This window comes from Pararge aegeria, chromosome 20 (assembly GCF_905163445.1).
Source record: "Pararge aegeria chromosome 20, ilParAegt1.1, whole genome shotgun sequence".
Classification (NCBI taxonomy): Eukaryota; Metazoa; Arthropoda; class Insecta; order Lepidoptera; family Nymphalidae; genus Pararge; species Pararge aegeria.
The window spans coordinates 12,723,840-12,737,618 of record NC_053199.1 but is presented as its reverse complement, the minus strand read 5'-3'; the positions used below and the strand labels follow the sequence as shown (position 1 = coordinate 12,737,618).

At 35.9% G+C, this 13,779-nt stretch overlaps 1 protein-coding gene across 3 annotated transcripts in view; it reads right to left on the bottom strand.

Annotated features, from left to right (window-relative positions):
* The window catches only part of LOC120632683 (furin-like protease 2), a 357,244-nt gene that overhangs the window by 28,517 nt on the left and 314,948 nt on the right, over positions 1 to 13,779 (bottom strand). The gene's annotated exons all lie outside the window — the stretch shown is intronic.

The window sequence follows — 13,779 nt, the reverse complement described above, 5'->3', positions numbered from 1 at the left end:
TATATATGTATTTATATTATATTTATTTATTTATATATTACATATTTATTTTATATCTATGTGTATGTATGTCTATATAATATATATGTATATATAATTGCACTATCCCGCTCTCTTGCAGCTTTTCCTTCTGCCAGAGGTTGCCTGTAAGAGATTGCTTGCAGCAATAAGGCCGCCTTTGCACGCCTACAATTCTTGTTCTTTTGCTTATTCTACATTTTATGTATATTTTGATGTTTGTGTGCAATAAAGTATTTCTTCTTCTTCTTCTACACTCTCATAGTAATGTGTACATACGTTTGTCTATAAACTATACCTGTTTTTGATGACCAGGTAATATAAAATAATAGTTTATACGCGTTGTACTACACGGACCTAAACATATTCGCTAAAAAATATTCTCTAAATCCTACGTACGTTGATAAAATCACTTTTTGCGAGCAAACAGGCGCCTCCGTATTGTTTTAAGCGCTTGTTAGTGCGCGCGTGCTCGGCTAAGCAAATACACACTGACATAGTTATTCCACGGCATAAAACACACTGAGCGAATTTGTCATTTTGTAATGTACCACGGGGATATGACAAGAACCTTTTCGTTTCGGCGTTGTTTATTGATTGAAGTAAAACTTCTCTATGCGCGACGAGGGAGTTACTGAGTTTTTTTTCTGACGGAAGTAACGCTCAGGTAAGTCAGACGTCAGGACGGTCAGTCAGGAGCGATTTTTTTGAATAAGTACAATTAAAAACATATTCTGAATATAAATTCAATTAATTGAATATCTCTCAAATATTTCGAGATCATCACAAGAAAACTCAAGATATTCTTTCGTATTCGTTATGCATCAGGCAATCTTTTATTTTTCGATTTCGGTAAAAGGAGTTCAGGCTGTAGCCCACCTCGCTGGCCAAGTGCGGATTTGTGGACTCCACACGCCTTTGAGAACATTATGGAGAACTCTCAGGCATGTAGGTTTCCTATCGATGTTTTTCTTCACCGTTGAAGCAAGTGATATATTAATTGCTTAAAAACGCACATAGCCAAGAAAAGTTAGAAGTGCTTGCTGGGATTCGAACTCGGCCCCGAGCGTAAAGTGTCCTGTGACTGTGAGTCATGGTCCTCGAAACAAAACCAAACTCAAAAATGCCCCTTTATAATGTTGTATCAAATGAAAAACTGAAAAAAAAAAACCTCGCGAAATACCTGAATAATTATATAGAGGCAAATTATCATAACAAAGCGGGTGGATGTGAGATGAAATGAACTGGATTCGCATTTCAAAGAGCACATATTAGACTTTGTGGACAAAAGGGGACAGAAACCGAGCTGGTGCGGTCAAGTTCAACTTTTTATCGTGTTAGAGAGCGGCACAAACGCAAACAGTGACTCCTGAATTATATGTAGAGATACCTACAGCATTTGACAGATAACTAGCAATCCGCTCCGACTTCGCATGGTTGCAATACTAAATGTAGAGCAGTTTGGAATGGTTAATAAATGTTGTGGCATATTTTTAAACTTCTTGGCTCTTTTTTTAATATGTCTGTATACTAAATTATTTTATTACTTTTTTTTCGCGGGTAGGTGTTAAATAACAACACACGTTTTTCGTTGTCACTCTTCGTTTTAATTTTCATTTAAATACATAATCGTGATTAAAAGTTAAATAAATGTATTAAAATTGTGTTACCTACCAGCTACTATTTCCTATAATAGTTATTTACACTAAATTTCACTTCTACACATTTCATCCTAACCTATAATAATATCACAATGGAATCGATTCAACAAACTGTCACTGAGTTGGGTGAGCACTTTAATCAACGGATGGCTGAATTTCAGCGAAGCCTTCAAAGTTCCATCCCTGCAACTAGCCCCTCATCTAATGTAAATGCGCAGTTCGCTGCCTTTAGAAGTTTCATCCTATCTTCTCTTGAAGCACTTCAGGCGCAAGTTCAGCTTCTCTCAAGACAGCATGATGACATGGAGATGAGATGCAGGAGGAAAATTTTGCTAGTCCATGGTGTGCCAGAGAGCAAGAATGAGAGGGTAGAGGCAGCTATCACCAAGATTCTCTCAGAGCACCTCACTACGGTTTCTATTGACGAGACGTGTATAAGCCGCTGCCACCGCTTAGGAAGCCCCAGATCAGACAAAGCGAGGGCAATCCTCATTAAATTCCGTGACCTATCCATCAGGAATAAAGTGTGGTTTGGTAAGACTTGCTTTAAGAACACTGGGGTCACACTCTCTGAATTCTTGACTAAGGAAAGACATGATGTCTTTATGGCAGCTCGCCAACGTCTTGGCATTGCCAAGTGCTGGACGAAGGATGGCCGGATTGTGGCCATTGGTTCTGATGGGGCACGTAAACATATTCTCACTATGGCTGAGCTAAACATTTTCGCTCCGGAATCTGAAGATCCTGCGCCGGCGCTTAAGGCTGTTGCCTCTACTAGTTCTGCAAGTACGGGACCCAAGATGGTTAAAGTGAACCGGCAGCGGAAAATAGCCAAGCGATAGTTATTATATTCCTCAGAGATCCAGTCTGTTTTTATTGTATTAGGTTGTAATTCTTGTTTTGTTTGTTTTTGTTTTGTTTGTTTTGCAATCGATTTCCTTTTGTAATTTTCTAAGTGCCTCCATGGTCGCAGTAACTAGTAAGTAATTCTCTTAATGTTTATTTTTTTTCTACATTTACTTTGCTTTTGTGCCGGTGTACTAATAATTAATTTAGTGTATTTATTGTGACAATCACTGTTTAAATAATCAATGTCACCTGTCACTGTCATTCTGGCATCCATGGTCCATAGTCATAATACTTACGTTTCTTTTTACGCTGTTACTGAAAATTATTCCAATGAGTATACAAGCACCTTGTATCATACTGTATTTTCTTTTTATTTTGTTTAGGATACAAACTCAATTTTTTTTTTTTTTTTTTTTAACACTTGGTGCTTGGAAGCTCAATCTGCATAACATAATTCTTGCAAATATTCTCATTATTTTTAGGTTATTTATAGGATATTTCTCTTTATTTTGTTTTTTTTTTTTCTTTTATTATTTAAATATTATTATTTTTTATTTTTTGTTCTTTATTTTAGAATGTTGCCCAATGATGTAGCAATCTCTTACCTATGTAGCTGTCCGGTAATACAATCTGTGGTTTTCATACACAGTTTTACAAGTAGTTAACCATTTATTTATTTTTACTGTACTTTATTTATTTTATTTTTTATTTATATATATTTTATATTATTGTTAATATTTTTAATGTTAATTATGAGTCTGAACGTCAGTGTTCATGATAGGTCAGACGACGATTTTTTTACTGCTTCATCTTCATCATCGCCTAATGAGAGCTTTCACAGTATTTCAGCTCCACTTAGTTCCCTTCTCGACTCTACTTTCTCTCCTCTTCCTAAAAACTTCAATGTCGTTCATATTAATGCTCAAAGCATTCCCTCACACTTCACGGATCTGTTAGATACGTTTGATAACAAAAATATTCATGCTATACTCGTCTCCGAAACATTTCTCAAACCCAGTCTTCCATCTACTTCCTACTCTTTACCTAACTTTCATTTGATCCGCAATGATCGTACCGGAAAAGGTGGTGGGGGTGTTGCCATTTACCTACGTAGCCATATTCCATTTACAATTCTGAATTTGTCTCCCCCCCAGTACTGTGAGTCTTCTGAGCACATTTTTATTGAAGTGCTATTTGGGCGTTTAAAACTTTTACTAGGCGTATTCTATAGTCCATCACTCTCTATAAATTATTTTGATAACTTTGAAAATCTCCTCGAACAATATGTTGCTACTGTTGATCACACCATCATTATGGGTGACTTTAATACTTGTTTAATTAAGGATGACTCTCGAGCAAAGCGACTCCTTAGCATAATAAATAGCGCTAATCTACATTTACTTCCATCTCAGGCTACTCACTTTTTTCCTAATTGCTCTCCATCTAAATTAGATTTAATGATTACCTCTTCCACTGAACACGTTGCCACTCACGGGCAGTTCTCAGCAGAGGCGTTTTCATATCATGACCTAATATATTTATCGTACAGAATTCGGCCTCCAAAAAATAAACCTTCTATTGTTATGCGGCGTAGTTTTAAGAATTTTAATAACGACTGTTTCATGTCTGATTTGTGCAACGTTGATTGGGATTCCATCCTTAGCGCTGTGACAGTCGATAACAAGATCTCAATTTTCAATTCTATCTTAACTATACTTTTTGACAAGCACGCTCCGCTCCGTCCAATTAAATTGAAGCATCTCCCTGCTCCATGGTTGACGGAAGATATCCGAGCACTAATGGCGATGCGAAATGCCGCCAAGTCAAAGTACAAACGTAATCCTACATACTGTAATCTAAATAAATATAAACACCTGCGTAACCGCTGCAATAAAATTTGTAGAAATGCGCAGCGGAGCTATATTTACTCCTCTATTGAGAATAGTAGCGGGTCTGGGGTCTGGAGATTTTTGGAGACTCTTGGTATTGGCCGGCAACGCTACAGTGCTCCCTGTAATTTGGATATAGACGCCCTAAATCGTCATTTTACTTCGGTGTCGCCTTTGGATCTCCAGGTTAAATGCAGCACTTTATTTCGTATCAACTCTCTATCTCCTTTAAACTGTCCCTCATTTGGGTTTCAACCTGTTACTGCGGCTGAGGTCAAAAAGCACATTCTGGCCATTAAGTCTAATGCTTCCGGGTGTGATGGAATTAACCGTAAAATGATTATGCTGAGTCTAGATACTGTAGTGCCTGTACTTACACATATTTTCAACTTCTCCTTGTTTTCTGGCGAGTTTCCTATAGTTTGGCGTAAAGCTCACGTTATTCCCTTGCCTAAGTCTAAAAATCCTGTTTCTTTCTCTCAATATCGCCCTATCTCTATACTTCCCTTTTTATCAAAGGTCTTGGAACGTATTGTACATGACCAGCTTAATTCTTACCTGGTAAGCAACAGTATCCTAAGCCCGTACCAGTCTGGCTTTAGGCGCTGCCACAGCACTGTTACCGCTCTTGTAAAAGTTTGCGACGATATTCGGGCTAACATGGACAATCAACTTGTCACAGTTCTTGCTCTATTAGATTTCAGTAACGCTTTTAACACTGTGGATTTTGATATCCTTCTTGCTATCATGAAATCACTTAACATTTCTCGGGGTGCTATTGAATGGTTCCGTAGCTATTTGTTTGGGCGTCAGCAGTGTGTGCATAGTGACAATAAATTCTCCACTCTTTCCTCACTTACTGCTGGTGTTCCACAAGGCGGCGTACTTTCTCCTCTGCTCTTTGCCATTTTTATAAACTCTGTTTCTAAGCTCCTCACTTCTAGCTTTCATCTTTATGCTGATGATTTGCAAGTTTATGTCGCTGCCCCTGCTCTCAATGTTTCTGAAGCAATCTTTCAGTTAAACAATGACCTGCGCAGTATCTACACATGGAGCAATTCACATGGACTTTGCGTAAATCCGCATAAGTCTCAGGTTATTATTGTAGGCAGCCGTCAGCAGTTAGCTAAGGTGAATTTCTGTACCTTGCCCTCTGTCCAGTTTAACAACACAAATTTGATTCCGAGTACTTTTGTAAAAAATCTTGGCCTCGTCATAGACAATAATCTGTCGTGGTCCCCACAGGTAGCTGAGGTGAGTCGAAAAATCTTTGCTTCGATTGGGTACTTAAATCGTTGGAAAAATTTCCTTCCTATTAAAACTAAAATTTCTCTTGCCCAATCTCTTCTTCTTCCTATACTGGATTATGCAGACTCATGCTATCCTGACCTTACCGAAGAACTTCTTAATAAGCTCGAGCGCCTTCAAAATTTATGCATCCGGTTTGTGTTTGGACTGCGTAAATTTGATCACATATCGGAGTACCGAGCTAGACTAAAATGGTTGCCTATCCGTTTACGCCGTGAAGTTCATCTACTTTCCTTCTTTTATTCTATTCTTTATAGTCATTTATCTCCCTCTTATTTAAGGGATCGTTTTCGCTTTATTTCTGACTCATCTTCTCATTCCAACCTTCGATCCCGCCTTGGTAACCGTCTGGTACTCCCTTTTAGTAAAACGAAGTTCTTCAGTAATTCTTTCACCTTTAAAGCAGTTATGCTCTGGAACAATCTGCCTGCTGAAATCCGTGGAAGTAGTTCCCTTCCGATATTTAAGAGTCGTCTGAAGGACTACTACCTCTCTTTGAGTGATGAAATTTGAAGTAGATTCTTTATATTCTTATTTTTTTTTTTTTTTTTTTTTTTTAACTGTGTGTTAAAATCTACTAATATATATTATGTTTGTTATATATTTATTATATATATTATGTATATTTTCTATTTATATATCATGTAGGTATATTTTATATATTACGTATATTTATTTAAATTATATATGTATTTGTATCTTTACATTTTGGTATTTATGTATATCTATCAACACTCTTGGCACTATCCCGTTCTCTTGCTGTAAGTCCTATCTACAAAGGTTGCCTGTAAGAGATTGCTTGCAGCAATAAGGCCGCCTTTGCATGTCTACATTGTGTACTGTATACTCCTTACTGTTTCTTTTCCTGTATGTTATACGTGCAATAAAGTGTTTCTTCTTCTTCTTCTTCTTCTAAATATAAACACTCATTTTGAATCACTCTTCTACAGTTGCTGAAAACTGCATTAAAATCAGTTGCGTAGTTTAATACATCCAAGCGTATCAACAGGGGAAGAACCTGTGAAGAGGTTTTATAAGGCGTCAATTACACTTGTAAGTTTTACTTCCGTAACTTAGTTACGGTACTTACTTAGGTTTACCTTACAGTAAGTACCTTTCAGGTGCAGAGGGATTGTATCTCACTTATGTAAATCTTACAAACGTAACGCTTAACCTAAGAAGTAGATGTAGAGCTTTTAGTGGCATAGTTCGTCTGGGATGCCGCCGCCAAGCAGCATTTACAGAGATACAAAAACAACAGCACAATAAGGTAGAACGTACAAAGTGGCGGCCTTATCGCTAAATAGCGATCTCTTCCAGGCAACCAAAGGCAAACAAGAAAATGCTATACGAAATTAGTAGGTGCTACAACAAACATTAGTGAAATATTAGAATTTTAAACTAAATTAAACATAACATATTAAAGATATGTACAAAAATATAAAATATATTCCATACATATATACAAACATATAAACATACAAATACTCTAGTTTAGATACATAATTAAAAAATAAATAAATATATAAAAATAAAAAAATAAAGGAACCCTCAAAAATATGTAGAATACGAAATAAACAAAATTGAATACAGTGATCATTCCCATCAATGCCCGGCCGATACAGACAAGTACTGATCCTTCACTTGTTTTTTTTGTTTGTTGACAGCAGTGGTTGCAAGATGCCTGTCGTAAGCCTGTCGCGAGATACGTAATCACCCTGCCGGTCAGAAGGGCGAGGTTGCCGGCTCAGGTTGGACCTTTGTCCATACAAAAGTCGGCATTTTGTAAGACTTTTCCTTGCAAGTATATATCAAAAACAATAAATGTCTGTACTTATACTTAACATACGCCTTTTGTAGGGAGTTCCACATATACTCGGTCCTGAGCCGGTTGCCTCCATCGGCTCCCAGCGATTCGCCTGGAGTACAATTTCGAGTGGAGAGCTCCCAACTATTACTGCGCCATGCCTCTGGCTTTGTGTCTTGTTGAACGACGGAATTAAACAATCGCTGAAGGCTTAAAGTAACGGTCTTCCGCAACACTTTCAGCGGTTATTAAATTCATACTTATTATTATTTATTACACTTTCTTTGATGATTTTTCTGTTGATCGGTGTGCGCTGTTGTGTTTTTAGTCCGATTTCCAACTTGGGTTCAATTTGCAATTTTGAACTTCTAAATTGGCTTAGGTTTTGCTAACAGCTCTTAAATTTTTCACTCTTAGTGGATAAAAAATAGTTCTGTAAACTATTGTCGTTCTCTTTTTAACCGACTTCAATGAAGAAAGGTGAAAACACACGGTTAAACTGAGGCACAGTTTAACTGTGTGTTTTTCTTTATCGATATTGCTGTCGATATTGAAAATTATTTTATTACTTAAAGGGTTTAAGGGTTTAATTATTTTATTACTTTTTAGGTGGTCCCATTGTTTACAAGTCGGGATTTGAAAAGGGGAACCTTTGGAAATCAAGGGAAATCGTCAGTTGCGTTGAACTCTCTTATATCAAATGAAATCTATGTATAAACTGTTCAAGTGTTTAAATCTTAACACTTCATTGACACGTGTCATTGAATTCGGAGGTTTTTTATTTATTGTTATTTTATCTAGCTAGTCGTTTTAAGTTTACAATTTAAGAAGAACATTAAAGTTAAAAAAAAGAAAAACCACTTGAATCCCTATAGACAGGACCAGCAGGGTTGCATTATATGATTTAAAAAACTGCGGGTAAAACTTCACAGCACTCGCGAAAAATAATGGAACTTGAACAAAAATATTTACATGAAAATGGATGGATTGACATTTTCATGTAAATACGACCCAGTGCTATTCTCTCTCAGTCGTCTTCCATTCATTCCAGATTTGCCCCACTAAACAGAACTAGGATGTCTTTCTTGGCGCTAAGAAATGGAAGTTGTATTGTTCTGTTGCCCACAGCACGTGCCGTCTGGAGTGTCACTTAAATTTTATTAGGAATACTGATTTTAACATCTATTTCGAACATAAAGCTCATTGTTTATTTTATAGCAGACCTTGTATTTATAAAGCAGTGTTACCCTTGTAGGAAATACATCGGGTTCCCTTTCGGAGGATCGAGTTCCGTTCCTACCTGTGACTTTTCGGAGTCTGTGTTTTTTTAATTTAATAAATTAAAAAAACACAGACTACCCACATTCTAAATGGTAATGTGAATAAGTAACGATTTTGTAGCATTAATTATGAATGTTAATATATTAATCTATTAGACTAACAAAGCAAAAATTTGTCAACGGCTAGGTGTACGGAAAAATTCTTTTGAGTTTATGCTTACACCTTTAAATTAAGACCTGTGATGTATATTATGTGTAATGAGTTAATAAATAAATAAAATATTGCTTACTTTAACAGTAACGGAAAAATAGAAAAAGCACTTCTTGAGGTACTATGTTCAGCCCAGCCATTGAATCGATCTTGATGAAATTTGGCACACTATATATATCACTATGCCCGCCACTCCGCACTGGGCCAGCGTGGTGGACTACGGCCTTAGCCCCTTCACATTGTGCGAGGAGACCCGTGCCCTGTAGTGGGCCGGTAATGGGTTGATATGATGATGATATCAATCTCCAGGATGCTATATCTTGTATCGGAAAAACCGCCGCGGGTTTTAAAAAACAAAAAATTGTTGCGTATGACAGATAATAGCAAAAGTAACGGTGTACCTACTGTAATTAAAATTCTGAATTTTTTTTTTTTTTTTTTTTTTTAATTATAAACACAATCTATCTATATAAATATAAAAGAGAAAGTGTGTGGGTATGTTCCGTATAGGCTCCGAAACGGCTGGACCGATTTCAATGAAACTTTCAGAGAATCTCCGGATTGTCCTGGCGAGTAATCCTGTAAAGTTCGGGGACGACCGGAGTACTCCTATTTTTGAACTGTCAAATACAGTTTTTATTTACTATGATGATATTCTATTGTTGGATGTACATGGGTGTAGATAATGATCTTTACCCGCTCGAGAAGAGAATAGAAGAGAATGAATACGGAGAGAAATAAATGATTTAATATATTATGAGACTTAAATTAATAATTTAATGATGTTAGTTTATTGTTTAAATAAAATAAAGTAAAAGCCCTGCGAAGCGGGCTGGGTACGCTTGTAATATTTAAACAATAATGCCTTGGCCAAAGAATTAGTTTGGTCATTCGAAATTCATTAAATCTGGCAATAAAAATGACATTAACAATTACAGACCCATTTCAATCTTACCAGCTCTTAGTAAGGTCTTTGAAAAAATTATATTAAATCAACTTTTGAATCACTTCAATGTAAACAACTTACTACATCCGGAGCAGTACGGTTTTACTAAAGGTCGTAGCACTACGGATGCAGGCGCTAAACTTTTAAAACATGTGTACGATGCCTGGGAACGTTCGCAGAATGCCATTGGTGTTTTTTTGAATCTATCCAAGGCATTCGATTGTGTTGATCATAAAACCTTGCTTCTTAAACTAGCCCACTACGGTATCAAAAACGTTGCACTAAATTTGGTTGCCTCTTATCTCAGTGACAGAGCCCAAAGGGTTTGCATAAAAGACATTAAGTCGCAGGGGTCGGCTACGTCAATGGGTGTCCCACAGGGTTCAATTTTGGGTCCCTTCCTATTTTTGGTGTATATAAATGATCTACCACACCATGTCAGTGAAACCTGTGACATTGTACTGTTTGCAGATGATACATCTCAAATTTTTAAAACTGATAGAGGTAGAGATGTAAGCCGTGCTATGTAGCATGTGTCGCACTGGTTTACTGTCAATAATTTACTTTTAAATGCAAAAAAAACTAAGTGTGTGGAATTTATTTTACCAAATGTAAAGAAAGTTAATAAAAATATAATAATAAATGGAAGATTCCACAGTTTTTCTGGGCATGACCTTAGATTGTAAGCTTCAGTGGGGTACCCATATAGATACACTAGCAGGTAAACTAAGCTCGGCTGCCTACGCCGTCAGGAAAATTAGACAGATTACTGACTTAGAAACAGCAAGACTTGTTTACTTTGCGTATTTTCATAGTGTGATGTCTTACGGGATCTTATTATGGGGCAAAGCTGCTGATATTGAAACTATATTCATATTGCAGAAAAGAGCTGTACGGTCAATATATAAACTTAAATCACGTGAATCCCTCCGTGAAAAATTTAAAGAAATAAGTATCCTTACGGTAGCCTCACAATATATTTATAACAATATAGTTTAAGTATTTGTAAGACAACATATTAGTCTTTATAAACAAAAAGTGGATATAAACAGTCGACTTACAAGAAATAGTCATAAATTAGTGACATCTGCATATCGTCTGCGAAAGGTGCAGAAGTCATTTGTGGGACTGAGTATACGCTTTTATAATATAATTCCTAAGGTATTTTGGACCTACCAATGCATAAGTTTAAAGAATGTGTTAAAACACATTTATTACAGCGAGGTTATTATACAATTTATGAATTTCTTAATGACAAGATTGCTTGGAAGCATCCGGCTCCGCTTTCATCTCTCACAAGATAGAAAAATGAATTTTGAAATGTAAAATGTAAATTGTAAATGTTGGAAAAGAGCAACTGCTGAGTTTCTTGCCGGCTTCTTCTCGGTAGAATCTGCCTTCCGAACCGTTGGTAGAGTCACTACACACAGACAGACTTGACGTTTCAAAACTTGAAATAAATGAATTTTGAATTTTGAATTTTGAAGGGACAATGCTGCCGGCCTCTTAGGCACGTGCGGTGGTTTCGAAGACGTTTTAGGTTTTATTTTGATAAAATAGGTTATTTTATGTTATTTTAATTCATAAATACCTATATGTGCATTTAAATACAAAACTAAACTTTAACAATAATTTATAATTTTTAATATATATAAATTCTTATATTATCTGCAACCCTACAGTTAATATGTGGCCTTTGTTAGTTTACTTCGAATCATTAAGGTTAAATTATTCACTTGATATTAGTTACTTATCTACCTAGTATTATCTACTTAACCTATTGCTTTGTGGAATTTGATAGCGCTTAGTTCATTAACTACGCCACTTCAAATTCCTATTCGACCCGTAGGTATGTTTGGTGAAAATGTATGCTTATTTCTGGGGTATATTATCTTTCCTAAGCACTACAGCATATAACAAAGTAGCTTACCGCTTCTGTCTGTTTATCCGCCAACTCCTCCTTAATCAAGTAACGGATCTTCACGGGGTTTTCACCATAATTTATATAATTTTTAACAGATGCTTTACATATGCGGGAAAAAGCTTAATTGAATGTTTTAATAAGTAGAAAAAAAGAAAATTTTGCAACTATGTCATCGATAAAAATTTGCATGGCTTACGTAGGCTAATCTTAAAGGTGTACCTACCTAAAAATAATCTACTAGAGAATTGTAAATATTCTAAAATTCTAAAGAATTTTACGTATTTTGTTCGTATTGTGTAAAAAATGCCACAAAACATTGCTTATTGAAAAATTATAAAATAAGAAGCAGTAACCTCAAAATTAATTTTGCTATGTTAAATTTGGGATTTTCCGTTAATGAGGCGCTATTTATAGTTGATAAAGATAACACGATGAAATGCCCTGTTTAAGTTTGAAGATAACAAAAAAATCTGTCAACTGTCTAAAAACATAACATTCTAGTGGGCGCTCTGATGATAGAGCCATACTTTATATTTTAATTTTTAATCTTATAAAATTCAACTAAGATAATCTGTTCTTTGGCACAATACTAATAGAACAACTGGGTAGATTTGAAACTTAGACCCACCATACTGCTTCATAACGAGTAGGCGGGCTTGGAAAATACTATTATCAATGTGTATTATAAACTACAATTATCAATGTGTATTATAAACCGCATGGTTGATTTATGTTCCTTAATGGTAGTAGAACAACTTATTTGATCTGGGTAAAATATTACGTAAAATTCTGTTAATAATACGACTACCTAATATTGTCAGTCATTCCGTCATATTAAATAGAAATATGACACCATCATGTGTCACGGCGTAGGGTGGCAAAGGGAGAGATTTAGTTATCTCGCGCCAAATGAGAGCATACATTATGAGACAGAAACAAAACCCCACCCCGCTCGGGATTTATAATAGGATGAAAGAAACAACGCCACCCGTGAAATCATGTGACTAAAGTTTTAAGAGACTAGAACGTGTACACATAAAAAGGGGTGCTGGCTTAGTGGTTAATGCTTCGAAATTCCTTTCGGGACGACCGAATTCGATTCCTAGAAAACACCTCTAACTTTTCAGAGTTATTTGTAAATATAATTACCTTTAAATTGCAATATACTAGACTACATAAAATAAGTAATTCATTAAAAGGAAATTGAATAAAATTTTCCAACAAACTACCCGAGATGTTTCTTTAAAAGTTAAATAGAAAAGGCCTATTATAGTATTAAGGACTACGTCAACGATAACAATGCTTGGGTGTAAATAATTACTCTAACCAGGTTGCTTCTTTAATAGTTATAAATGCTAATGTGAGATCAGTGGCGTGCATAGAGGGTATGCACAGGGTATGCAGATGGTATAAATGAAGAAAATCTCTAGTACAAGTTATAATTACTTAAGGGTAGGCTTTTTACAACTCTTACAATGCCTATCCTCAAGTTTTTTATAACTCTTACTGGATATTTTCTTAATTTTATATCGTCTGTATACCCTGTGCGTACCGTACCCTCTATGCACGCCACTGTGTGGGATGGTGAAAACAAAAAAAAACTGTTGTGAGCTTCTATTTAGACCAGGGCGCGTTTGGAACCCTCGTAGCTTTAGTTTTAAATTAACCAATTTAGTTATCGCCATCAACTCAATGCTATGTCATATTTTACTTGTAATGTACGCAACAAAACTGCCATGTGTCTATTTGAATAAAGAAATATTTGACTTTTACTTTGACTTTGACTAAAGGTGGAGGTAAGCATCGTGAAGTCTACCAATCTGCATGCCTGAGAATTCTCCTTGGCAGCGTGGTAGACTAGGGCCTTAACCCTTCTCATACTGAAA